Below are 27244 nucleotides of genomic sequence, written 5' to 3' on the forward strand. Positions count from 1 at the left end.
GTTTCACCAGGATGGTCTGAGGGTGGCCAGCGGGGCCCAGAGGCCATGGAGACCCAAGGTGCTTTGCTAACGTCCCCAGAATAGAGTTTCTATTTCAGCAGAAGACCTAACACAAGTGCGTTCAGGGACAGATGCACAGTAGCCAAGTTCATGGAAGTGGTAATGAGCACACAATGTCGGTTTATTCGACACACAGTGAAATGGTCAGAGGGACAAGGTGGTTGGGTCTCATCCAAGACCAGCCCCTGTGTTGCTGTATGCAGGTCTCTTTATTTTGTTGATTTTCTTCTTTTTTTTTTTTTTTTTTTTTTTTGAGACGGAGTCTTGCTCTGTCACCCAGGCTGGAGTGCTGTGGCGCGATCTCCGCTCACTGAAAGCTCCACCGCCTCCCGGGTTCATGCCATTCTCCTGCCTCAGCCTCCCAAGAAGCTGGGACTACAGGTGCCCGCCACCACGCCCGGCTAATTTTTTTGTATTTTTTAGTAGAGACGGGGTTTCACCGTGTTTGCCAGGATGGTGTTGATCTCCTGACCTCGTGATCCGCCTGCCTCAGCCTCCCAAAGTGCTGGGATTACAGGCATGAGCCACCGTGCCTGGCCTTTTTTCTTTTTTTTAAGAGTCAGGGTCTCCTCTGTTGCCCAGGCTGGTGTGCAGTGGTGTGACCATAGCTCTCTGCAGCCTTGAACTCCTGGGCTCAAGCAATCCTCCTTCATCAGCCTCCTGAGTGACTGGGACCACGGGCACATGCCACCACGCCTGGCTTGTGTGCAGGTCTCTGTGCGAAGCTTGCCCACAAGGCCTTGCCAGGGGCCCCACAGTGCCTGTGTCCACCACCTGCAGCCTCTGGTTCTCCTGTCCCCACGGGATGAACCATGAGGGCGGGCTGAGTAAGACCTGGAGCCCACGGGTGAGCCTGCAGCATGCGGGCAGCGCCTGGGCAGACTTTCCTCTAAGCTTTCATTGACCATAAACCCCTTTTGGGTTCATAATGCATTGGTTATTTAGATATAGTAACATATTCAGTTAGTTTATAGTTACCTGTTCTGGAGGATTCCTTCATCTCCTCCACCTGGCCTAGGTAATGCAAACCAGAAGGACTCATGAGCAGACACAGACTCACTGCACAGCCACAGAGACCACCCCCCACACTCCCAAACCCTCAAGGCTCACGGAGGAAGAAAGGTGCTTGCCGAGCCCTCTGTGGTCTGTTCTGGGTCTTGGCCCTTCCCACCAGTCAGAGCAGCTGTATTTTCTCCTGCAAGTGCCAGAACAGCGTGAGTCCTTTGGATATCTCTTTCCCAATCAGCCAGTATTGATTTTACAGTATAACTCTGAGAGAGAAATCTCATTTCCTGAATTTCCAAATTCTTAGTGAACATTCCCACTCTCTAACAAGAATCCTTTGTCCACTTTTTAGTAAAAATTTTTTTCTTTGCTATGGGTAAGATTGTTACAAATAAAACTCTAGGTTTAAAACTTGTGCAACCTCAGCCCCCAGGGTTACAGTGAATTACAGCAGAAACCTTCTATAGCTGGAAAACAACGGACAGACTCATTTTATTTCTTTTTATTATGAAAATGTTACAACATACAAAAGTAGAGAGAACCATATAATTAGCCCCCAAATACCCACCACTCAGCTTAACCAATGATCAACCAACCCATCCAGCCTCATCCATACCCCACCCACCCCTCCATCTTTCCCTTTCTCTTTGGATTATTTTGGAGCGAAATCTCTGACATAGAATTTTTTCCCAGAAATAGTTCAGTATGCTACAGATAGATGTTGTCGTGACATTTTTTTTTATTGTGGTAATATACCTAATATCAAATTTACCATTTTAACCATTGCAAGTGTATAGTTCTGTGACTTTAAATCCATTCTTACTGCTGAGCAAACATCACCACCATCGGTCTCTAGAGCTGTTTTCATCTTCACAACCAAAATGAGCGACTGAGGCATAAGTCTCAGATCATCAGGGTTACTGAGCCAGCTGAGGGCACTCCCAGGAAGCACACCCATCACAGACACATCTGTGGCTGTTTTTTTCAAAGAGGTTCTCAGGAGGTTTTGCATTTCTATAGTTTCCTTCAAAGGTGGGGGGTGGCAAAGAGACAAACGAGTATATACTTGTGAGACTGTAGTTAGTGCCAAGTAAATCTACATTTTACACAACATAAGGCAAACATTTGAAGAAAAGGAACCGCTCAGGGAGGGGTGAAGGAACAATTGATCTCATCTTGTCTTTGTTCTGTACCTGGGCAGATCAGTAATCAACCCAGGCTGTCTGGGAGGAGCCTTTTGAAAGGATCTGTTTCTTTCAGCCCTTAGGGACAAGAGCCTAAGGACGGCGAGTGAGGGAGAGGGACCAATTCCCAACCCTTCATGGCATCCAAGTCTTCTCCCCTTCGCCAACACACGGTGTGTTCAGTCAGCTGGGGGCTTCGATTTTTTTTATTTTTTATTTTTTGAGCCGGAGTCTTGCTCTGTCGTCCAACCTGGACTGCAGTGGCATGATCTCAGCTCACTGCAACCTCCGCCTCCGGGTTCAAGTGATTCTCCTGCCTCAGCCTCCCGAGTAGCTGGGATTATAGGCACCCGCCACCACACCCAGCTAATTTTTGTATTTTTAGTAGAGACGGGGTTTCACCATGTTGGCCAGGTTGGTCTCGAACTCCTGATCTCAGGTGATCCACCCGCCTCAGCCTCTCAAAGTGCTGGGATTACAGGTGTGAACCACTGCGCCCAGCCCTATTTTTATTTCTCAATCTTCTCCATTGAAATTGTCCCCATGTGTAGAGCACCTTGACATAAGTGACTCCATCTTAGAAAAAGACTCCATCTTACATTTCAAAAGGCACTTTGCCAACAAGGACCAGATATTGTGTCTGATCAATGAAGTCTACATCCAACCAGATAAGGACGTAACCAAGCATACTTTTCCACCAGCATCTTTGCCACAGGGCTCCGTGGCCATGAACGAGCAGGACCTAACCAGCTAGATATAGCCATCTTGACAGACCCTATCTTGCCGTCACTCATGATCACCTGGCATCGGCCCCAAAGGCTCTGCCACATCAAAGACTTCCGTGCAAGACCACAACTGCCTGGTGCAGACCAGACCAGGAGATTCTTTCTGTCTTCATTACAGTTTCTGGGCTGGTTTGTTCACCACCACCACCACCACCACCACCACCACCACCACCACCACCACCACCCCTTATTTTATTTTATGTTTTTTTTCAGATTGAGTCTCGTTCTGTTGCTCAGGCTGGAGTGCAGTGGTGTGATCTCAGCTCAGTAACCTCCGCCTCCTGGGTTCAAGTGATTCTCCTGCCTCAGCCTCTCAAGTAGTTGGGATTACAGGCACCCGCCACTATGCCTAGCTAATTTTTGTATTTTTAGTAGAGATGGGGTTTCACCACGTTGGCCAGGCTGGTCTCGAACTCCTGACCTCAGGTGATCCACCTGCCCCGGCCTCCCAAAGTGCTGGGATTACAGGTGTGAGCCACCACGCCCGGCCTGTTAACCCTTTCTTCTGTCTCCTTTCTCCTGCTGTTGAATGTTACTTTGTCACGGAATGTTAATCCAGAGCATTTATGCGTTGATTAAGCAGACTGCCATTTGGAGGGCTGCTGCCCTGGTCTCCATTTCTGGTGAGTGTCCCAGGCCTATTTCTCTAGTCTCCCACTTTTTGCAGTATCTTTGCTTCTCGGTGCCAACTTAGCAGAATCCATTCTTTCTTCAGATGGCAGAACATGGTTGGAATAAAGAGCAGACAATGATGTGCTGGCCCCTTAGAATGGCGGCTTATTAGATAACATCTGAAAAGTAATGGCCGGGAGTGGTGGCTCATGCCTGTAATCCCAGCACTTTGGGAGGCCGAGGCAGGTGGATCACCTGAGGTCAGGAGTTCGAGACCAGCCTGGCCAACATGGCGAAACCTCGTCTCTACTAAATGTAGAAAATTAGCCAGGCGTGGTGGCAGGCACCTGGAATTTCAGCTACTCGGTAAGCTGAGGCAGGAGAATCGCTTGAACCCAGGAGGCAGAGGTTGCAGTGAGCTGAGATCACGCCATTGCACTCCAGTCTGACAGAGCGAGACTCCATCTCAAAAAAAAAAAAAAAAAAAAGAAAAGTCACAACTGCTAACACAGGTAGTCTCCTTTATCCATGGTGCCATCTTGGTAATCACCTTATTCTATGTAAAATGTAGATGTACCGCGCACTGACTACATCTCACAAGGGGATGAAATGTGTGCATTTGCAGGTTTACCTGATGTTAAATCAGAGGAAGAAGCAGCAGAGGAGTTTTTCAGAACACACATTTTAAACGTGGTTCCACCAGGCATCAGGTCTTTATGATAGCACACATGATAGCACAAATAACACAAATTTCAATATGTGTGCTTTTCCAAAATGTAGTATGAGCCACGTTATAGCTCGGAGCTGGTTTCTTTTGGTAACCACTCAGTGAGTGCTGCGTGCTGTGGCCTTTTCCCACTTCAGGCGAGGTGTGGAACTTACTGCATGCAGGTTCCTTTACCTTCCCGGCTCATAAATATCATTGTCCTGAGTCTCAGATGCTGCTAACATTTTTGTTTCAATCAAGTATGAGTTGGAAAACTCCTGAGGAAAAGGAAGGTCTCTGGGTCCTATTTTAAAAATCTTTTCTTTTTGCAGCTGGTCACCCTGTTTAGGTTTAGTGTGAGGATCGTGGCCCACTTGTGCAGGCCGTGCTTCCAGCGACAATTTGACGTTCAGAGCCTTCGTGGTGCTATCTTGGGTCCGCTTGGTTTGTCTGGTGCTGCTGGAGCTCCCATGGGTACCTGCTGCTGCCACCCAAAGGGCACAAGGGGCTTTCTCAGGCCAGGCCACCCAGTGCTCCCCGTGGGCCGGGCCTCGAGCACTGATTGGGTGGGGCTTCCCTTTCCTGTGGCTCTGGTTCCTCTCGCTGGGGGAGGGTGGTGTGGTCCTGTGGGCGAAGGATTACCTAGGTGCCCGACCTACTCATGCTGCACAGAACCAATTCCTGTCTCTGCCCCTTGGCGAGTGACCAGGTCGCCCAGTAATGTGAATGTGTGAGAGCTGCTAATCTCACCCCTTTTTCTCACTCTCTTTTTGGGAAAAAGAAAACCAAGCTGAATAAACAACTGTCGGCCAACAAGCACCCTGGACCTCCTTTGGCGTGTCCTTGAACGATACTGAATGCCTGTATTAGTCTGTGCAGTTAACACCAGCCTATTTATTTTTGCTAATGAGACAGAAGTGGAAGATTGGGGTTTTTACAACGTTAGACATTATGCCAACCAACTTAATTATTGACAGGGATCAAGGATATTCACCCCGCATCAAGTCCACTACTTATTATTGTAACATGCCTAAGAGGAATTAACCACATTTGAACTTAATTAGAACATTCATGATTTCAGAATAAAGTTTATCCCTGCTAATTCTCAAATTAATCTGATTTGTACTGGCTAAGATTTCTAATGCTTCTGAAATAAATCTTTCGGAAATAGAATGGTGCATGGTTTCTTTTCAATGATCTAACTACAGAAATGCACTCAGTGACTTCAGAAATGATTCCTCAGTTAACGCTACATGCTTATTTGCATGCTTTTCCTGGTAACTATTATTCAAATTTCAGATTAAAGTCTACCTACCTTTAGACTCATATCAGGAGCTAAGCTGTGCAGACATCACTATTAGAATTAAACGTACTACCTGAGAGGAGAAGTAAGAGCATCTGCTCCTTCAGTGTTTGGATGAATTAAAGTTGATGATGCCAGGGCTGGTTACCAAGATTTGTTGTATTAAATAGAATTTCTTTTCCTTGAGGTCTGTAAGCATTCACACACACACACAAACTCACACACACACTCACACACATACATACACACACACACACACACACACACTCACACACTTACCTGAAAGCAGGAGGCTAAGTTTTGAAGTCTCAACCTTTAACTTGTAAAACAGCCAAATGAAAAATTAAAACCTGGCCAGGTGTGGTGGCTCACACCTGTAATCCCATCACTTTGGGAGGCTGAGGTGGGTGGATCACATAAGGTCAGGAGTTCAAGACCAGCCTGGCCAACGTGGTAAAACCCTGTCTGTACTAAAAATACAAAAATTAGCCAGGCATGGTGGCAGGCACCTGTAATCCCAGCTACTCTGGAGGCTGAGGCAGGAGAATCACTTGAACCCGGGAGGTGGAGCTTGCAGTGAGCCAAGATCACGCCATTGCACTCCAGCCTGGGCACACAACAGAGTGAGACTCCGTCTCAAAAAAAAAAAACAAAAACAAAAACAAAAAAACGCCCACATTTTAATGATTAGGATAGAAAGTGAGAGAATGGTAATTATCTAGTGAATTTAGACACTGTAAACAAAATGTATCATTTAGCCTGAATACTTACTCCATCCTTAATTATCTACAGAGTAACGCTGACAAAATTGTTATTTGCCTGTATTGCAACTATAGCTCTGTGGTCTTAGGCCATACAATATAAATAATATAACAATGTAATGGGGCTGGGCCCTGTGGCTCATGCCTGTAATCTCAGCACTTTGGGAGGCCGAGGCAGGTGGATCATTTGAGGTCAGAATTTCGAGACCAGCCTGACGAACATGGTGAAATCCCGTCTCTACTAAAGAAAAAACAATTAGCCGGGCATGGTGGTGCATGCCTGCAATCCCAGCTACTTGGGAGGCTGAGACAGGAGAATTGCTCAAACCCGGGAGGCGGAGGTTGCAGTGAGCCAAGATTGTGCCACTGCACTCCAGCCTGGGCAACAGAGTGAAACTCCATCTCAAAAAAACAAACAAACAAACAAACAAAACAAAAAACAACGTAACATAACACACTAACATAACACAACAGAAAGTAATACAATTCAACATAACATAACATTATAATGTAATATAATATAATATCTTTAACTGGATCTCTGCCACCTACTCAGAACCTTTCCAAATCTTCCTTAACAGACTGAAGTCAAGCAGTGGCCAAGAGGTACATTGACATCGAGGTGCTCAGCATGATTATAGATTAAGCCAAATTCTAAGGTCACAAATGATGCCATTAACATAATCTTTACATTGAAAAAACAACACAAAAAAACCTTTGACAGATAATAGAGCCATACAATTTTAATAATGTGAAGAGTAAACATTAGAGTCAGGCCAAAAAAATGATTACAAAATACTTTTTTCAAATCAGCAGTTTTCATAGTGCCTGCAATAAACATTTATCAAGACAGCCATCTAATAATAATAATAATGAAAAAAAAACCCTCCCTCTATTTAGAATACCAAAACACGTTCTAGGAGCATTCTGAATTCATAAATTGCGGGATGAATGTTTTTTCACATGCTGGCTTAATATAATTCACACAGATATTACTTCTCGCCCTCAGAGCACTCCTTGGCGGTGCATTACAGGAATGTCAGGCTGGATTTATATGAAAGAGGATTTCTGTAGGTGTCATTATTGATGGCGAATGGAAGATTCACCAGACACTGGAAATCGGAAGTACTTCTGAAAAACCCCCTTTTCACTTGAAAGGGCTATAAATCTACAAATAATCTTGAATTCACAAGCAAGCCTTTTATGCAGTAAGTTGATTGCAAATACATTACTGAAGAGATACATAATTACCTTAAAATCTACCACAGTTGGAAACGTATAGGAGCTCCTAAATTGTAATTTAATTTTTATAATAATAAAAGACATAAGAAACAATTTTAGCATTCATTTTTTTGAGTTTTACCTTTCATCTTCATGTATATAAAGACAAAGCAAGACTGTCTATATATTAATATCCCAGACTGTCCCAGGAAGCTCCCAGACTTCCCAGTTATAGAAAAAGCTGATTTTGGTGAACAAGAGAAAGGGAAGTTTTATCAACCATTTCAATCTAGGAACCAGCAATCACGGAACTCCTCAGCATTGCAGAGATCTTTTCTATGATCAAAACATCGTCTCCCTTAAACAAGACCTTCTGGGGCCCAAGGGGACAACCGGGATATGGAATGTGTGGACAGGTGCTTTCTAGCTGCATAATAGTTTTAATTTGGCTATAACTCAAAGGGGTACTGGATATTTATCTCTATAGCCAGATGTCTCTGTTTCTCCATCTATATCTCATCTATCTATAACTATGCATCTATATCCATAACCACAGCAATAAACATATCTATAATATCTGTATCCATATCTATAATAATTATTATTATTTTTTGTAGAGATGAGGTCTTACTCTGTTGCCCAGGCTGGTCTTGAACTCCTGGTCTCCCATCTCAGCCTCCCAAAGTGCTGGGACTACAGCCATGAGCCACTGCACTCTGCTCCATATCTATAATTATAATTATGTGTTTACATCTATCTCTATCTCTATCTGCATCCCTATCTGTATCTGTATCTGTAACTTTCTCTCTCTCTCTGTACTGGAGTGGCTATGCAGAGTAGAAAAGAGACCTCTGGGCGGAGAGCAGAGATCCGAAGCTTAGAGCTGGCTCTGCCATTTATTGGCTGTGAAACCCTGGGTAAGTTATTTAACCTTATTGTATTTCAGTTTCCTCCTCTGTTAGAAATGATAATCCTCGCTTATCTTGTTGAGTTATTGTGAATTTAAATAGTGGACAACATGTACTTTGTGGGCTATAGAATACCACATAAAAGTCAAACAAGATTAGTGATAAATTTTTAAGGTCCAGTTTGGGAGGTGATAATAAATTGGGGTAAATTCTCATTTTAAGGCCCATTCCCCAGAGAAGGACTGCACTTTGTTATGCTTCGTTCACCTCTAGAGAATCTGTGGAGCATTGAGGAGGGCCCAGGAGCCTCAGTTTTCTCATCTGTAATACTGTCATGGATGACATTGAACGACACAGTCCTGAGATCGTTTCAAGTCTAAATAAGCCCAGGGTTAAAGAAAAATTAATGCAAAGAAAAAGAAAGAAAGAAAGAAAAATTAAGTGTAAAGTAGGATGAATAACATTACCTCTGGTCCAAAATACCCCATACTCTAATTCATGATGGCACTCAAGACCTGGAGGCCTTTCAAGAAAAGAGAGATGGCTCCGAGGCCCCGGGGAGCAGGGGAGAACGAATCGTGACCCGCGCGCGTTCCGCACGGGGGCGTGTGTGACCCGCGCGCGTTCCGCACGGTGGCCGGGCCTGGCGCTTTGAGTCGCCGACGTCCCGTGTAGCCTCAGCGCCCCCTAGCCCCGCTGGCGCTCAGGCTGCATTGCAGCAACTTCCCGGGAACATACAGGAGCGCCTTCCCTCTAGCAGGCACAGTAACTATGAGGACAGGCGGAGGGACGCACGGAACTCCAGCCCTTGTCCCCGGGAGAGAGACCCCCAACTTCTGTTCACGTGTGTGTGGTGATTTTGTTGTTGTTGTTGTTTTTTAACACTGCAAGGCCGGGCACATACTGCTCACATCAGACAAATGCAGTTGGCAAAGCAAGCAAGCACGCCTGTGCACGGTTCTTGCATTGAAGCCTGTCTATTTATTTATGGAGTCTTGCTTTGTCACCCAGGCTGGAGTGCAGTGGCAGGATCTCAGCTCACTACAACCTCTCAACCTCTGCCTCTTGGGTTTAAGGGGTTCTCCTGCCTCAGTCTTCCAAGTAACTGGGATTACAGGCACAGGCCACCATGCCTGGCTAATTTTTGTATTTTTAGTACAGATGGGGCTTCGCCATGTTGGCCAGGCTGGTCCTGAACTCCTGACCTCAGGTGATCTGCCCGCCTCAGCCTCCCAAAGTGCTGGGATTACAGGCGTGAGCCACCGCACCTGGCCCACGTAAGCCATTTCTATGAGTCTGTTACTGTGGACTCACAGTCATTGTCTGCAAAAAGTATTTCCTGAGAACCATGAGAGAAGTATGTTCGGAGCTGCATAGAAGAAATCACAGTGCAGGCTGGGCACGGTGGCTCACACCTGTAATCCCAGCAGTTTGGGAGGCTGAGGCTGGCAGATCACGAGGTCAGGAGTTTGAAACCAGCCTGACCAACATGGTGAAACCCCATCTCTGCTAAAAATACAAAAATTAGCGGGGTGTGGTGGTGGGTGCCTGTAATCCCAGCTACTTGGGAGGCCGAGGCAGAAGAATCACTTGAATCCGGGAGGCGGAGGTTGCAGATGGCGCCATTGCACTCCAGCCTGGGCGACAGAGAGAGACTCCGTCCCAAAAATAAATAAATAAATAAATAAATAAATAAATAAATAAATAAAAATCACAGTGTATGGTTTCTGCCCTTAGAGAATCATGCTATGCTTATGAAGACAAGTCATAAGCATAAAAAGAGAGGCAAGGATAGGAACTTCTTATTGTGTCATACAGCATATTAAATCACAAAGCAACATGAGGTTCTCAGGCTAATGGTTTGTTTGTGTTTGTCATGGAAACCTTCCCAGAAAGCAAACTCTTAGGAAACTAGCAAGTCATGCACAGATTGAATGATTTTTCCACATCCTGCCAGGTCACAAAACCTAACCATGTCTCCTACTACAATTGGTAAGCAGTTCCCGGATGTGGAGTTTGATATCCTAATGATTTGCTAATAAATTTACAAATGAGCACAGTGTAAAAGCATGTCAGAGCATCCCAACAGCATTTTACATCTTGCTTTTAAAGTTTATGTCATGGAGATTATGGAGCTGACTTCCTGTATAGAGTGATTTTATGACACTCACTTGAAAATTGGTTTTAAAATGCTGTAAAACAGGAACATTAGCAGGAGGATGTTTGGGAATGCCGCAGTGTAAGAGTGCATAAAGGTGGCCAAGATGCTTCTGTCAAGGTTTACAAGTTGCCTAAATGAGCCCTTCCAACTCCTTAAGTAACACTTGGCAGAGGCACCTGCTTCGTTCCTGGGAGGATATGGCCAAGAGTTGGGACCTGGTTCTTTTACAGCAGCATTTTGCTGTGACAGTGAGCCCAGTTGGTGTGTAGGAGGCAAAGCTGCCCCTGCAGGTGTGACCTGCCATTGGTAGAAAAGATTGTGGAGAGAGGGAGAAATCCTATTCCTAGAGAAACTCTTCAAATACTTTTGTCCACTGTCTTGGCTTATAACCCAAGAGCCAACAGCTGATTAAAAAAAGATGTCAGCTGGGTGTGATGGCTCGTACCTGTAAACCCAACACTTTGGGAGGCGGGCGGATCACTTGAGGTCAGGAGTTCGAGACCAGCCTGGTCAACATGGTGAAACCCCATCTCTACTAAAAATACAAAAATTAGCCTGGTGTGGTGGCGAGCACCTGTAATCCCAGCTACTCGGGAGGCTAAGGTGGGAGAAAGGCTTGAACCCGGGAGGTGGGGGTTGCAGTGAGCCGAGATCATGCCACTGCACTCCAGCCTGGGAGAGAGAGCGAGACTCTGTCTCAAATAAATAAATAAGTCACAGGGTGTAGTGGTTCATGCCTATAATCCCAACACTTCAGGAGGTTGAGGAAGGAAGATCACTTGAGGCCAGGTCTTCAAGACCAGCCTGGACAACATGGCAAGACCTTGTCTCTATAAAAATAAAAATGAAAAAAAAACTAGCCAGGCTTGGTGGCATTCACCGGTAGTCTCGGCTACTCGGGAAGCTGAGATGGGAGGATCGCTTGAGCCCAGGAGATCAGGGCTGCAGTGAGGTTGCACTGCTGCAGTGCAGCCTGGGCCACAGAGAGAGATGCTGTCTTAATAATAATAATAACAAATTTAAAAAGGGTGTCAGTTCATTTAAATAAAAACATTCCTTGTTTTGGCTATGAAGACTCAAATGTTATAAAAATGCCAATTCTCCCTGATTCACTTCCGATCAAATAGAGGATGTTGGGGGAGGAGTGGGTAAGGTAATGAAGATGATACAAAATTCATCTGGAAAAATAAACACGTGGGAGTAACCAGGAAACTCTGACCTGAGAACAAGGGAGACGCTCAGTGGATTCACCCCCAACCTGGGCAGCTGCCCCTTTGCCTCTGTCTGCTCATTTCTGGGTGGGGTGCTCAGGCCAGGAACCCTTGGCCACCCAGCAAGGGGCCTGGGCTCTCAGGAGGTACCGCTCAGTGTTTTCCAAAGCGCCCAGGGCTGTGGAAGACTCCCAGCTGGCCCAGCCCCTCCCAGGGGTGCTGCGTTTACCCTCAGTTCACTGGGCTGTTCTAGGGCTTGGTGCTGGGCTTGCAGTCCCAGGGGAGGCCTGGATGAGGCTTATGTTCTCCTGGGTGAATTTCCTGAGGTCTTTACAGACACTGCCTCTCCCCACCTGGCCCAGTGTCACGTGAGACAGAAAATACCACCCGCTCCTTTCACTACCAGCTCTGACTCTGTCCCTAGCAGGTAGCTCTTGGAATCCTCTGCTAATCCTGGGCTGCTGCCATGCCATGACCCTGGGCACAGTGGCACCTTATCTAAAAGATCTGGCTGCTTCCACCTCATACCAGGGGCGTGTCCACCCCCCGCCAAAAGCTGTACCAAGTACACAAGGAAATACATGCAAAGATATACGTGACAGCATTGTTAGAAGAGGGCTGCAAAGCAGAACAAAACTGTAAATAATCTGAACGCCCATTCATGGAAGATTGGTGCAGTAAATGCAGCACGTACTAGTCAGGGGACCACTAACCAAGGAGCAAAGGAATGGAAAGGACCTGTACGTAATGATATGGTCAGACAGCCAAGATATATTATTAAGTAAAAATGTAAGTGGCAAAACAGATCTCAATTGTGTACTTTAAAAAATGCTTATATATGTGTAGAAAATTCTGGAAGAATGGCTAGAAACCCTTAGTCCTGGTTGCATCTAGAGAACAGAACTGAGGCTGAAGGGAGAAAGACTGAATTCTTAAGTATGCCTTCCTCTTGTTTCCATCATTTCCCCTCTAGAAAGTATATTTAAAAGCCAGTGTAGTGGCCAGGCACGGTGGCTCATGCCTGCAATCCCAGCACTTTGGGAGGCTGAGGTGGGCGAATCACTTGAGGTCAGGAGTTCAAGACCAGCTTGGCCAACATGGTGAAACCCCATCTATAGTAAAAATACAAAAAATTAGCTAGGTGTGGTGGCACGTGCCTGATCCCAGCTACTTGGGATCAGGTGGGAGGCTCAGGTGGGAGAATCACTCGAACCTGGAGACAGAGGTTGCAGTGACCCGAGATTGCACCACTGCCTTCCAGCCTGAGCAACAGAGTGAGACCCCGTCCCAAAAAGAAAATAAAAATAGGCTGGACATGGTGGCTCATGCCTGTAATCACAGCACTTTGGGAGGCCAAGGTAGGAGGATCACCTGAGGTCAGGAGTTCGAGACCAGCCTGGCTAACATGGTGAAACCCCCTCTCTACTAAAAATACAAAAAATAAGCTGGGCGTGGTGGCAGGCACCTGTAATCCCAGCTACTTGGGAGGTTGAGGCAGGAGAATTGCTTGATCCCGGGAGGCAGAGGTTGCAGTAAGCAGAGATCACACCATTGCATTCCAGCCTGGGCAACAAGAGCGAAACTCCATCTCAAAAAAAATAAAATAAAATAACTAAATAAATAAGGCCGGGTGCAGTGGCTCACGCTTGTAATCCCAGCACTTTGGGAGGCCAATGCGGGTGGATCACGAGGTCAAGAGATCAAGACCATCCTGGCTAACATGGTGAAACCCTGTCTCTACTAAAAATACAAAAATTTAGCCGGGCGTGGTGGCGGGCGCCTGTAGTCCCAGCTACTGGGGAGCCTGAGGCAGGAGAATGGCGTGAACCTGGGAGGCGGAGCCTGCAGTGAGCCGAGATTGTGCCACCCACTGTACTCCAGTCTGGGCGACAGAGCAAAACTCCGTCTCAAAACAAAACAAAAACAAAAACAAAAACAAGAACAACTAAATAAAAATAAGAGCTAGCGTAAAAAAGTGTAAGTTCAGCATCCATTCTCTGTTTGTTTTTTTAGAGATAGGGTTTGGCTCTGTCACCTAGGCTGGAGTGCAGTGGCACAATCACAGCTCACTGTGGTATTGAACTGCTGAGCTCAAGTCATGCTCCAGCCTCAGCTTCCTGAGTGGCTGGGACTACAGGCATGTGCCATCACACTCAGCTAATTTTTTTTTTTTTTTTAATTTTTATGTTGTAGAGATGGGGTCTCACTATGTTGCCCAGGCTGGCCTGGAACTCCTAGCCTCAAGTGATCCTCCTGTCCTGGCCTTCCAAAGTGCTGGGATTACAAGCATGAGCCACCATGAGCCACCATGTCTGGCAAGAGCCACCATGCCCAAGGCCAGGCGTGGTGGCTCACACCTGTAATCCCAGCACTTTGGGAGGCTGAGGCAGGTGGATCACCTGAGGTCAGGAGTTTGAGACCAGCCTGACCAATATGGTGAAACCCTGTCTCTACAAAAACTACAAAAAAATTAGCCAGGCATGGTGGCAGGTACCTGTAATCCCAGCTACTCGGGAGGCTGAGGCAGGAGAATCATTTGAACCTAGGTGGCGGAGGTAGCAGTGAGCCTGGCCTCAGCATATGCTTTTTTTTTTTTAGACGGAGTTTTGTTCTTGTTACCGAGGCTGGAGTGCAACGGTGTGACTTTGGCTCACTGCAACCTCTGCCTCCCGGGTTCAGGCAATTCAGCATCCATTTTTAAAGCCCTTAATTCCCTTTCCTGGAGCAGCAGGATCTAAATGTTAGCTTTGGGCCTCTCATGACTAAGCTCACACAAGGTCTCTGGAGACAGAGCCCCACGAGAACCTGCTCTACCTTCTTGGCTTGCGGACCTAGAATCAGGATGAGGGCTTTTCAGCTCACCTAGTGCTCATAACAAAACCTGCGTCTGCAGTGACCACAAGAAAACATCCTCTTCTCCCTCTGACTCACCCCCTCTGGGCTCAGCATGTCCTGTGCTCCTCTTTGATCTCGTGCCACGTTGGCCCAGGTTGTTCCTCTGACTGTTGCTTTGCTTCCTGCCATTCTGTGCGCTCCCGAGTTACAAAGTCAGCCTACTCCAGAGTGGTATCTGAGTCACACCCAGATAAGAAGTTTTCATGTCTGGACGGCCAAAGGGGGACACAAACCTTTAAGTGGGGACACAAACCTTTAAATGATGTCTGTACAATCTCTCACCTTGCGGTTCAGTGCCGTCTTGGTTTCGTGAGGTCATTTGACACCTTACTGTGTGATCTGAACACAATTCAGGGATCTATCATCTGCTGTAAATGTTAAACTAAGCCAACAGCATACAAGGTTGATAAGCTTCTGGTCACACAAGACTTGTTCATCTCTCTTTTCTCTCTTTTTCTCCTGCTAGCAGAGTCTTGATCATCTGTTTCTCTATATTTCAATGAGAGTTAGTCAGGGACGGGTGAAATTTGTATCATTAGTCCTAAGATAAAATCTTGTTAAAATCAGAGACTGACACCAAAGGTTGAAGTGGTGATAGGTTGTAAAAGGTTGAAATATTCAGGAGGGTGACATTATTTTTATCCGTGGACTTAAATTCCCCATGATACCCTGTAATTCTCCTCAAGCTAATTCCAGTTTCATGTCTACCCATTTCTTCTGATGAGTTCTTGTAAATCTTGACTCACGGATAAGACAGTCACAGAATTTCTTTGCAAAGTAGAGGTCCTCTCCTCCATTTTAAGTATTCGTTTAAGCATCCCTGCGTAAAAGTTACAAGTTTGTCATGAATTCCTTAGAAACGTTGGGCCAGGCGCAGTGGCTCACGCCTGTAATCCCAGCACTTTGGGAGGCCGAGGCCGGCAGATCACGAGGTCAAGAGATCGAGACTATCCTGGTGAACATGGTGAAACCCCATCTCTACTAAAAATACACACACACACACACACACACACACACACACACACAAAACCAAAACTAGCTGGGCATGGTGGTGCAGGCCTCTAGTCCCAGCTACTTGGGAGGCCAAGGCAGGAGAATCACTTGAACCCGGGAGGCAGAGGTTGCAGTGAGCTGAGATCTCGCCACTGCACTCCAGCCTGGCGACAGAGCGAGACTCCATCTCAAAAAAAAAAAAAAAAAAAAAAAAAAATGTGTAAGCATCACATAGATATATAACCCAATTTGTAAATATAAGCATAATCCATGCTTAGATCTTGGTTTTTTAGATGATAACAATAATGGTGATGATGACGTTGATACTATTACTAACAGCCAACTTTTACAGTGTCATTGCACTTTGTAGGTTCTATTATTTATTTATTTATTTATATACTTTTTGAGACATTCTCGCTCTGTCACCCAGGCTGGAGTGCAGTGGTGGAAACCCCTTATAAAACCATCCGATCTTGTGAGACTTATTCACTACCACGAAAACTGTATGGAGGACTCCCCCGCCCCATGATTCAATTATCCCCCCACTGAGTCCCTCCCACAACACATGAGAATTATGGGAGCTATAATTCAAGATGAGATTGGGGTGGGGACATAGTCAAACCATATCACACCCCTTTCAGAAATCGACAGTCATGTGTATGACTAGCAAGAACTTCGGATTGGTGTAAAAGTAATGCATGTTTCTGAACTTAGTTGTATCTTCGTGAATTTAGAACTGTTTTCCTGAGAAAAATTCCTGTTTTCCCTCTAGTAATCCCCTTGATTTGCCTCTGCAGACATGTGGGATGACCAACCCCCACGTGAGAGTCTTGTCCAGTCTCCTCAATTTTCACCTTTTATCATCTGGTTGTTCAACATTACCCCACAGTGTGGAACATCTTCATTTGAGGCTCTTTCTAAAACAGTTGCTGGCTCCCATGGTGCGCTGTAATTATTTAATAACCAGCTCTTCAAGTGGGGGAAGGGGGCCCTGATTTGTATCACTGACTGATTTCTGTGCTGTGGCCCATTCTAGCTACCAAATGTGCTGATGTTGAGTGTGGAGGAGCACACCGTCATAGACAGCTGATGGAAGTGGCCACAAGAGTAAAGTATAATAACACAAGCACGGCTGGGCGCGGTGGCTCACGCCTGTAATCCCAGCACTTTGGGAGGCCCAGGCGGGCGGATTACGAGGTCAGGAGATCGAGACCATCCTGGCGAACACGGTGAAACCCCGTCTCTACTAAAAATACAAAAAAATTAGCCGGGCGTGGTGGTGGGTGCCCGTAGTCCCAGCTACTCGGGAGGCTGAGACAGGAGAATGGCATGAACCCGGGAGGCGATGGAGCTTGCAGTGAGCGGAGATTGTGACACTGCACTCCAGCCTGGGCAACAGAGTGAGACTCCGTCTCAAAAAAAAAAAAAAAAAAAAAAAAAAAAAAAAATTAACACAAGCAGGACATGATGGAGTCAGAGCATTTATTACCTTTTAAAAATATAACTTAAGGCTGGGCACCGTGGCTCATGTCTGTAATCCCAGGACTTTGGGAGGCCGAGGTGGGCAGACTACTTGAGGTCAGGAGTTCGAGATTAGCCTGGCCAATATGGTGAAACCCCGTCTCTATCAAAAATATGAAACATTGGCTGGGTGTGGTGGTGCACGCCTGTAATCTCAGCTACTCTGGAGGCTGAGGCAGGAGAATCACTTGAACTCGGGAGGTGGAGGTTGCAGTGAGCTGAGATTATGCCACTGCACTCCAGCCTGGGTGACAGAGCGAGACTTCATCTCAAAAAACAAACAAACAAAATCCCCCAAAAACTACGTGTAAGTTTGCATAATTTAACTTTAAGTAATGGTTATATTTAAGAACTGGCTTGCATAATTCCTAAAAATTAATGACCATTTCTCGCAGGCCAGTACAAGCGGTCTCCAGCACAGTACTGACTGGTTACTGCTTCCAAATTCCGAAAGTCCATTCATTTATTTAGAGAGTCTAGATTTTACACCTGGATTATACTGGATCCTCAGAAGACTTTGTATTTGGACCATGTCATTCTTTTTGGCTGAAACTATACCTGAAGCCACCTTGTGTGTCAAGGAAATCCACAGCTAATGAAGCAGGGACTCCATCCCACAACAGAAGCTGAAAATATCAGACACGCACTTCCTTTGCAGCTCAGGTGCCTCAAATCATTGGCAAAAATGAGGCAGTTACACGTTTAGTCTACACCAAGAAAATGGAACAGTTGAGTTAGCTCATAATCTCTGTTGCTTTATACAGTTCTTTACTCAGGGAACATTATATGTTAAGAGGCCATGTATCATAGTGGTTAGAAGTGTTGGAATAGACAGCCTGGGTTTCAATTCTAATTCCTTCATTGGCTTGCTGTGTGACCTTAAGCAAATTACTACCTCTCTGTGCTTGGATTTTTAAACTGTACTGTGAGTATAATCAGTAATTACATATGGAATGGTGATGAACGTGCAATTGGATAATACATGTAAGGCAATTAGAACAGTGCCTGGTGGGAGGATCACTTGAGCCCAGGAGTTCGAGGTTGTAGTGAGCTATGATTGCACCACTGCACTTCAGCTTGGGCAACAGAGCAAGACTTTGTCTCAAAAAAAGAGAAAAAGGCCAGGTGCAGTGGCTCATGCCTGTAATCCCAGCACTTTTAGGGGCTGAGGCAGGAGGACTGCTTGAGTCCAGGAGTTCAAGACCAGCCTGGGCAACATGGCAACACTTATCTCTCCACAAAATATTTTTTAAAAATTAAAAATGAAAGAACGGTGCCTGGCAAATACTAAGTGCTCAGAAATATTTGTTATTTTAACTAAAAGATAAAAGCTTGAAAGGCAGAATGGCCATAAAAATGGTGGTAAAACAAAACTATTTGAGAAATGAAAGCAGGCATGACACTAGGCTGGAGCGTAACACATGGAATTTGCATTTCAAGCCGTTTCCTTCCAACAAAGTGCAGTTGTGACCCTGTGTGGATGAGTGTCCACACAGGAGAGTGTGGCCTGGACGGTGAGGGGACCGGAGGAAGGAGTGGGTTCAGAAGCTGGGAAGGCACTAAGTTCTCCTCTAGTGGGAATGGGGAACGAGGGGAAGAGTGATGGGCTGGAAGTCAGCAAGCCTGGGTTACCCTGGTCACTAATGTGTGTCTCTTTAGGAAAGTCCCTAAATTTCTTTGGGACTTGGTTGCAATAGGGCTAGGAGATCCCCAGGGTCCTTTAGGCTTCACACATCTGTGATTCCTGACTGTTCCAGAGACATTATAGTTCCTTCTGTGGCACAAAGAGGTTTGCTGGACTGTTCCTTCCCTTGCCCCACCCCATTTTGACTCATTTCCCTCCTAAATTGTGTGTGTTGAAGTTGGAAGAAAAAGAATCAAGATAGAGGCCGGGCGCTGTGGCTCACGCCTGTAATCCCAGCACTTTGGGAGGCCGAGGTGGGAGGATCACGAGGTCAGGAGATCGAGAACATCTTGGTCAACACGGTGAAACCCCGTCTCTACTAAAAATACAAAAAATTAGCTGGGCGCGGTGGCCGGCGCCTGTAGTCCAGCTACTCGGGAGGCTGAGGCAGGAGAATGGCGTGTACCCGGGAGGCGGAGCTTGCAGTGAGCCGAGATTGCGCCACTGCACTCCAAGCCTGGGTGACAGAGTGAGACTCCGTCTCAGAAAAAAAAAAAAAAAGAATCAAGATAGATAAGTAAAGCTTAGGAAGATGATGTATGACTGAAGATGATATATGATGAGCCAATAAAAATGACTGGAATCAAGGCTGGACATGGTGGCTCATGCCTGTAATTCCAGCACTTTGGGAAGCTGAGGCAGGTGGATTACCTGAGGTCAGGAGTTCATGACCAGCCTGGTCAACAAGGTGAAACCCCGTCTCTACTACAAATACAAAAATGAGCTGGCCGTGGTGGCACACACCTGTAATCCTAACTACTTGGGAGGTTGAGGCAGGGGAATCGCTTGAACCCGGGAGGTGGAGGTTGCAGTTAGCCAAGATTGCGCCACTGTACTCCAGCCTGGGTGACACAGAGAGACTCCATCTCAAAAAAACCAAATGATTGGAATAAATGTCTATTTATGATATTACCTTTAGAAAGCGTCCTAAATCTTCTCTCAGTTTGCTTAAGCTCAAGCAGTACCTCGTATAATTGCCTGGAAGGCGTAATGCAGTGCCCTGAGCCATCCCAAGTAGGTAGTAGCTCCCACAAGCAACAGCTGATGAGTTAGAAGCACAAGAGGCCAACTTCTCCCCAAGCCTATTAAGAAGAAGAGAATAAAAACAGGGGTCCCTACTTGTGATGGTTAATGTTATGTGTCAGTTTCACTGTGCCATGGGATGCCCAGATAGCTGGTCAAACAATATTCTGGGTGTGTCTGTGAGGGTGCTTCTGGAGATTAATGTTTGAATTGGAGTCCTGAGTAAAGCAGATGGCCCTCCCAATGTGGGTGGGCATGATCCAACCGGTCGAAGTCCTCAGCACAACAAAGAGACTGACCCTCCCCTGAGTAGGGGGAGCTCCTCCTGCTTGAGCTGACACATTAGTCTTTTCTTGCCTTTGGCCTCACACTCAACCATCAGCTCTTCTCGGATCTCGAGCCTGCTGGCTTTCGAATTGGAACTTATACTTTGCTCTCCAGCTTGCCATCTGCAAATCTTAGGACTTCTCAGCCTCCAGAATCCTGTGGGCCAATTCTACATCCTTCTCCCACCTTCTCTTTCTACACCTCCACTCCCTAATTAGTCCTATTCCTCTGGAGAGCCTTAAAGCACCATTCCTGGAACTTGAGGGGCAGAGAGTGAGCTCGGACTCATTTGTATGCTTGGTTGCATACTCCACTCAAGCACATTCAGAATTACAGAAGAATTCACTGGGGAAGGGGAGGTGGGTTGTCAGGGCAGAATCTCCAACAGAGGGACCTGGATGTTTTACTATGTGTCATGCATGGTGATGCAATTGTTTTTGTTTTACGGCATGGCAGACAGCAATGGAACTATGAGAAAAGCAGGTGTTAATGAGTCAATGAATCTAGGTTCAAATCTTGATGTGTAAACCAGGTCAGGTTGCTTAACCTCTCTGAGCCTCAGTGTCTTCAATGGTAACATGGAGCCAACAGCACCTACTTCACTGCGCTACTGTGATGGTTAAATTAAATAATGCATGGGAAGTGCCTGGAATACAGTAGTTAAATTCCACAAAAGCTAGCTCCCCACTACCACCCCCCACATTCACACGTATGACTCTTTATTTATTCAGCAAAGGCTTATCAACCTCCTATCATGTGCCAGGCCCTGTGCTTGGTGTTGGAAAAAACAGTGAACAGGATAAAGTCCTTGCCATGACTAGGGCAGACAAAAAACACACCTATGTGTTAATAACTTCTTTTTTTTTCTTTTTTTTGAGATGGAGTCTTACTCAGTCGCCCAGGCTGGAGTGCAGTGGCACCATCTCGGCTCACTGCAAGCTCCGCCTCCCGGGTTCATGCCATTCTCCTGCCTCAGCCTCCCAAGTAGCTGGGATTATAGGAGCCCGCCACCACGCCCAGCTAATTTTTTGTATTTTTAGTAGAGACGGGGTTTCACTGTGTTAGCCAGGATGGTCTCGATCTCCTGACCTCATGATCTGCCTGTCTCGGCCTCCCAAAGTGCTGGGGTTACAGGTGTGAGCCACCGCACCTGGCCCCTATGTGTTAATAACTTCTAGGGTCCTGTCTTGAAGACAATGCAAGGTGAAGTGAGCCGGCATAGCTGGGCTGGGTTCAGGTGCTCCCTCAGCTCAGGGTCGAAAATGCCCTCTCTACAGTATTAACCTTTACGTCATAAGGAGAGGGAGGGAGAGCATCCTGGGCAGAGGGCACAGTACAAAGGCAGTGGGGGGCACAGCAGAAGACAAGGTTGGAGAGGTGGGCAGAGGCTGGTCCTATGGTCTCTGTCAGGGACCATAGGTCTTGGTTAGGGATCAGAGTTTGAGTGTAAGTGATATGGGAAGCCTTCAGGTTGGGGAACACAACTAATTTACATGCTTATCACTCGGGATGGATGATGGGAGGGAGAAGATGGTGAGGGTCTGGGAAGAGTAGATGCAGGGAGACCAGCCCAGAGGCCACTGAGGCATGAGGCTGGTTGGAACAGGAGAGTGGCAAAGGCGATGTGGAAGAGTGGCTGAATTCCAGACATATTTTAGTGGTAGAATAAAAAAATAATTGCTGATGGATGGGGTGTGCGTTGTTAGGGAAAGTATGGAATTCAGGATGACTCTCAGGTTTGGCGCTAAGCAACTGATGCTCATGATCGCCTCCTCCCCTCTAACCCACACAAATGCCAACAGAAACGTGGGTTTGCATGGAAAGTTTCCAATTTTTTTTTTTTTTTGACGGAGTCTTGCTCTGTCACCAGGCTGGAGTGCAGTAGCACCATCTCAGCTCACTGCAACCTCCACCTCCCAGGTTCAAGCGATTCTCCTGCCTCAGCCTCCCCAGTAGCTGGGACTACAGGTGTGTGCCACCATGCCAGGCTAATTTTTGTATTTTTAGTAGAGATGGGTCTCATCATGTTGGCCAGGATGGTTTCAATCTCTTGACCTCGTGATCTGTCCACCTTGACCTCCCAAAGTGCTGGGATTACATTAGTGAGCTACTGCGCCAAGCTCCAAGTTAATTTTTCTTTTTCTTTTTGAGACGGAGTCTTGCTCTGTTGCCCAGGCTGCGGTGCAGTGGTGTGATCTCTGCTCACTGCAAGGTCCGCCTCCCGGGTTCACGCCATTCTCCTGCCTCAGCCTCCCGAATAGCTGGGATGACAGGCATCCGCCACCTCGCCCGGCTAATTTTTTGTATTTTTTAGTAGAGACAGGGTTTCACAGTGTTAGTCAGGATGGTCTCGATCTCCTGACCTCGTGTTCCGCCCGCCTTGGCCTCCCAAAGTGCTGGGATTACAGGCGTGAGCCACCGCGCCCGGCCTTCCAAGTTAATTTTTAAGACAACAAATACAGTATTAGTGCTGGAAGGAACCTCAGGCATTGTTAATTGAATGGAGACCTGGAAGGTCACACAGCAATTTACCACAGAACTGGAACCTGGTTTACAGATTCCTTGCTTAGCGTTTAGGCTAACGTGCTCCATTTAGCGAGGGGTTAAGTTGTGGTAGAGAAGCCATGGTTTAGGCTACCAGGAAATTGTGCTTCTTGAAACAGTTACTTTATTAAATATTAAATAAATGCTGTTTATGCATGACAGATAATGCATAGGTATAAAGAATAACAATGCAAGATAGGGTTGTGGACCTCCTCCACTCTGGTTTAAGAAATACAGCATTATCATTCTCTTTGTGGCCCTTGAAAGCCTCTCACCAATCCCTTCTCTGACCTCTCTCTTAGAGTTTTATCATTCCTTGGCTTTTCTTTATAGTTCTACTGCATGGTTGTATGCCCAAATAGTTGATATGGTTTGGGTCTGTGTGCCCACCCAAATCTCATCTCCAATTGTAGTCACCATGTGTGCAGGGTTTACCATTTCCTGATAGCTTAAACTGTGGGTTCTCTACTGCAACATAACCCCTTGCTAAATGGAGCATGTTAGCCTAAACACCAAGCAAGGGGTCTGTAATCCCCACATGTCGAGGAAGGGAGGTGATTGGATCATGGGGGTAGTTTGCCCCATGCTGTTCTCATGGTACTGAGTTCTCATGAGGTCTGATGGTTTTATAAGTGTTTGACAGTTCCTCCTTCTCGCTCTTTCTCCCCCTGTCTCTTCTTTTCCTCCCTCCATCCCCTCTTCCCTCCTCTTTTCCCCCCTCCCTGCCCCTCTTCCCCACTTCCTCACTTCCCCTGCACCCTCTCCCACCTCCTCTGCCACCATGTAAAACATGCCTGCTTCCCCTTCTGCCATGATTGTCAGTTTCCTGAGACCTCCCCAGCCATGCGGAGCTGTGAGTATATTAAACTTCCTTTGCTTATAAATTACCCAGTCTTGGGTAGGATCTTTGTAGCAGTGTGAGAATGGAATAATATAATAGTATATAGTTTTGTGTGGTTTTGAACTTTACCTAAATGGAGTCACTGGGTGTCTTCTTCTGGTACTTTCTTTTCGTCCACACTTTGTTTTAGAGATGCATCTGTATTGCTGCTTGCAGCTATTGTTCACTAATTTTTCAGAATCGCATTCTGTCGCATGAACATATCAGTTTCGTTATCCATTTTACCGTGGATAGACAGCTGGGCTATTTGTAGACTTCTGCTGGTTCGAGTGGTGCAGCTGTGGGGATTCTCGTTCACATCTCTTGGTGTACATGCTCACAAGCTTTTCTAGGATGTATGGGTAGGAGTGCAGCTGCTCATTGCTTATCTTCGGCTTTACCGGATAATGCCCAATTATTTACTGAGATGTTACATTGGTTCACACTACCTCCAGTGGTATAGAATTTCTACTGTTCCACATTCTTGTGACATTCAATATTGTCAAATTAAAAAAATTTTGTCCACCCAATGAAAGTGAAAAGCTACTTCATTTAGGTTTCAGTTTGCATGTCCTGGGTATTGATGAGATGAAACATATTTTTAAATGTTTATTGCCAGCCATATTCTTCTGATATGAGATGAAACTTCATATCCACACAGCATATTTTGGTGGCCAGAAGGTGTCATCATCACATTTTAAGAACTCTGTGTCTTTTTTTTTTGAGACGGAGTATTGCTCTGTCGCCCAGGCTGGAGTGCTGTGGCCGGATCTCAGCTCACTGCAAGCTCTGCCTCCCGGGTTCCCGCCATTCTCCTGCCTCAGCCTCCTGAGTAGCCGGGACTACCGGCGCCCGCCACCTCGCCCGGCTAGTTTTTTTTTGTATTTTTTAGTAGAGACGGGGTTTCACCGTGTTAGCTAGGATGGTCGCGATCTCCTGACCTCGTGATCCGCCTGTCTCGGCCTCCCAAAGTGCTGGGATTACAGGCTTGAGCCACCGCGCCCGGCCCGAACTCTGTGTCTTTTCTCCAAAACTTGTTCTAACTGCAGCCTTCCCCCTCTTTGGTGATGCAACTGTCCTTCTGGCTGCTAAGGCCAGAAGACTCGGAGCTCTCTGTCTTTCTCTTTTTCTGACCACATCCCCCATGTGATAAGAAATCCTCCTTTCAAAATACATTCAGAATCTGATTACCTCTCACCTCATCTGCTGCCTCCACCCTGGTCCAGGTTGCTAGGCTCTGAATTTCTGCAGTAAGTCTTCCTCATTCGCTGTCCAGGCCCTGAGCAACAGTCAGATCACATAGCACCTGTCAGTAACTCACAGTAGCTCCTGACCTCTCCCAGAAAAAAAGCCAAAGCCGTTACAATGGCCCATGTGGTCTTATACAACAGCGTTTAGGGATGTGGAAAAGAGGGTGTTGGCTGGGCTGATGGAGATGACCAGGTCACCTATCGTCAGCTGGGCTGGGGCTTATGATGCAGTGGCCAGTGGCCATTGAGGGTCCCTAGAGTCCGTAAGAAAGGGCAAGTCCTAACGCACAAGCACTTTCCTATAGTTTCATATTTTCTAATGTCCCACTGGCCAGAGCAGGTCACCCAGCCAGGCTGATTCCAGGGCTGGAAAGCAGAGTCCATTTCTTGCTGGGAGGAAGGACAAAGCTAGATGGCAGAGGGGTGAGCGTATAGGGAGTGGTGAGTACATGGCCCATTGTTGAAGTCTGCTACCCTGGGTTAAGTGTTACAAGTATCAGTGGTGCGTAAGCCTCTAGGGATGACTGCATAAAAGAAAATCGAAAGGTCTACATGGTTGGAGTGTTGCATTAAAAAGATGACAAATATTGCATGCATCACTTTCCGGAATCTGTGTTTAAATGCTGTACACTTTAAAATCTAATCTGCTTGCCCTTCAGAATTAACCCAGAAATTATCCAGGTTTTTTAGGGCTCCAAAACATTCTAAAAAATAAAGGTGAACATTGAATTCAACCAGTTGACAGTTGTTCTTGGATTATGATCAATCAGCCTGTGGCAGCAGGGCACATGCTGAGAACAAGCCTCAGGTTCTCTAAGTTTTCCCACCACCACAATGTTCAGCTATAGTGAACTCATAGAAACAATGTTTCGGGGCCTCCAACTTCGCCAAGCACCATAGCAAGTTTGAGTTGTGAAAAAATTTTAACTCAAAATTGTGAAGAGAAATGGCAACATTTAAATTACCATATATATGTCTTTGAAAAACTTTGCACCAACTTCATTAACTGCTAAATTTAGATTCATAAAAATCTAAGTAACGGCCAGGCACGGTGGCTTACGCCTGTAATCCCAGTACTTTGGAAGGACGAGGTGGGTGGATCACCTGCGGTCAGTAGTTCCAGACCAGCTAGGCCAACGTGGTGAAACCCTGTCTCTACTAAAAATACAAAAATTAGCCGGGCGTGGTGATGGGCGCCTGTAATCCCAGCTACTCAGGAGGCTGAGGTAGGAGAATCAGTTGAACCCAGAAGACAGACATTGCAGTGAGCCGAGATCGCCATTGCACTCCAACCTGGGCGACAAGAGTGAAACTCCGTCTCAAAAAAAAAAAAAAAAAAAAAAAAAATCTAAATGAGATTTGAAAACAATTTGTAGATTTTCACACTTCCTAAGAATTCTCAAAGATGCCAAAAACAAAAATCACAGCCACTAGCAATTTAAATGACTTCCTCGTAGCCAAATAAATCCCAAGGTAAAATTATAAACATTCCCTTAAATTCAAATGTTATAGCAAAAAGAAAGATAATGGGGAATGGAGTGTGAATCATTGTGTTTGATATATTTGGCGGTGACAAATACATATATTACGTGCTGTTTAGGGTCCACTGAGGGTCATAAAACTCACCCTAGTGACCGAGCTACCGGAAGGACTTGACAAGGGCCTCGCCAGCTCGGTTATCTGAGTTTTCCAGGTGGGACAGCCCAAGACCCTTATCAGGCCCAGAGAAGCTGGGTTGCCGCCCAAAGCCCGGCCCAAAACCACCGATTTCCGACCTTTCAACCTACTTTGGCAGAGCAAGAGTTTCCGCAGGAGACTCCCTGCTTCCCTCTGCCCAGGTCCTCAGAGGCTGAGTGCGGTACTGAGTGCTGAGTTAAGGGGTGCTGAGTGCCAAGCACTGAGTAACTGGGGGAGGGGCACCTTGCAGCTGTCATAAATAATTAGCTCCTGTGAGGAACAGGAACTCAGAGACTGAGGCCGGGCCAGGTGGGCAGAAGTCGCAGCACCCTCGACGCGCTCCCCGTCCCCACCCGACGCCAGGACAGCACCTCCCTAACCGGGGTAGCTCCTGAGGGCGCGGCTGGACCCCGCCCCCTCGGCACCTCCCGGCCCAGCGGCCCGGAAGACCGCGGGGCGCGCTTCTCTGACGTATCGGCGCCTTTCGTCTGACGTGTACCTGCACCGCCCCCTCCCCGCCCCGCCCCGCCCCC

The 27244-nt window shown here is 46.5% G+C and overlaps 1 long non-coding RNA gene across 3 annotated transcripts; it reads right to left on the reverse strand.

Annotated features, from left to right (window-relative positions):
• Nucleotides 1–487: 487 nt before the first annotated feature.
• On the reverse strand, nt 488–27152 carry LOC139362672 (uncharacterized). Of its 3 annotated transcripts, XR_011621811.1 has the most exons (4): nt 26822–27152; nt 24983–25063; nt 14849–15632; nt 488–2089 (listed from the first exon to the last, which is right to left on the reverse strand). It is a non-coding gene; the product is annotated as an uncharacterized lncRNA (long non-coding RNA). The 3 variants fall into 3 exon arrangements; XR_011621809.1 differs by lacking the exon at nt 488–2089 and having other exon boundaries at nt 3511–15632; XR_011621810.1 differs by lacking the exon at nt 488–2089 and having other exon boundaries at nt 3511–15632; nt 24976–25063.
• Between the last annotated feature and the right edge of the window lie 92 nt (nt 27153–27244).

The sequence above is a fragment of the Macaca nemestrina genome, chromosome 4 (genome assembly GCF_043159975.1).
Source record: "Macaca nemestrina isolate mMacNem1 chromosome 4, mMacNem.hap1, whole genome shotgun sequence".
Lineage (NCBI taxonomy): Eukaryota > Metazoa > Chordata > Mammalia > Primates > Cercopithecidae > Macaca > Macaca nemestrina.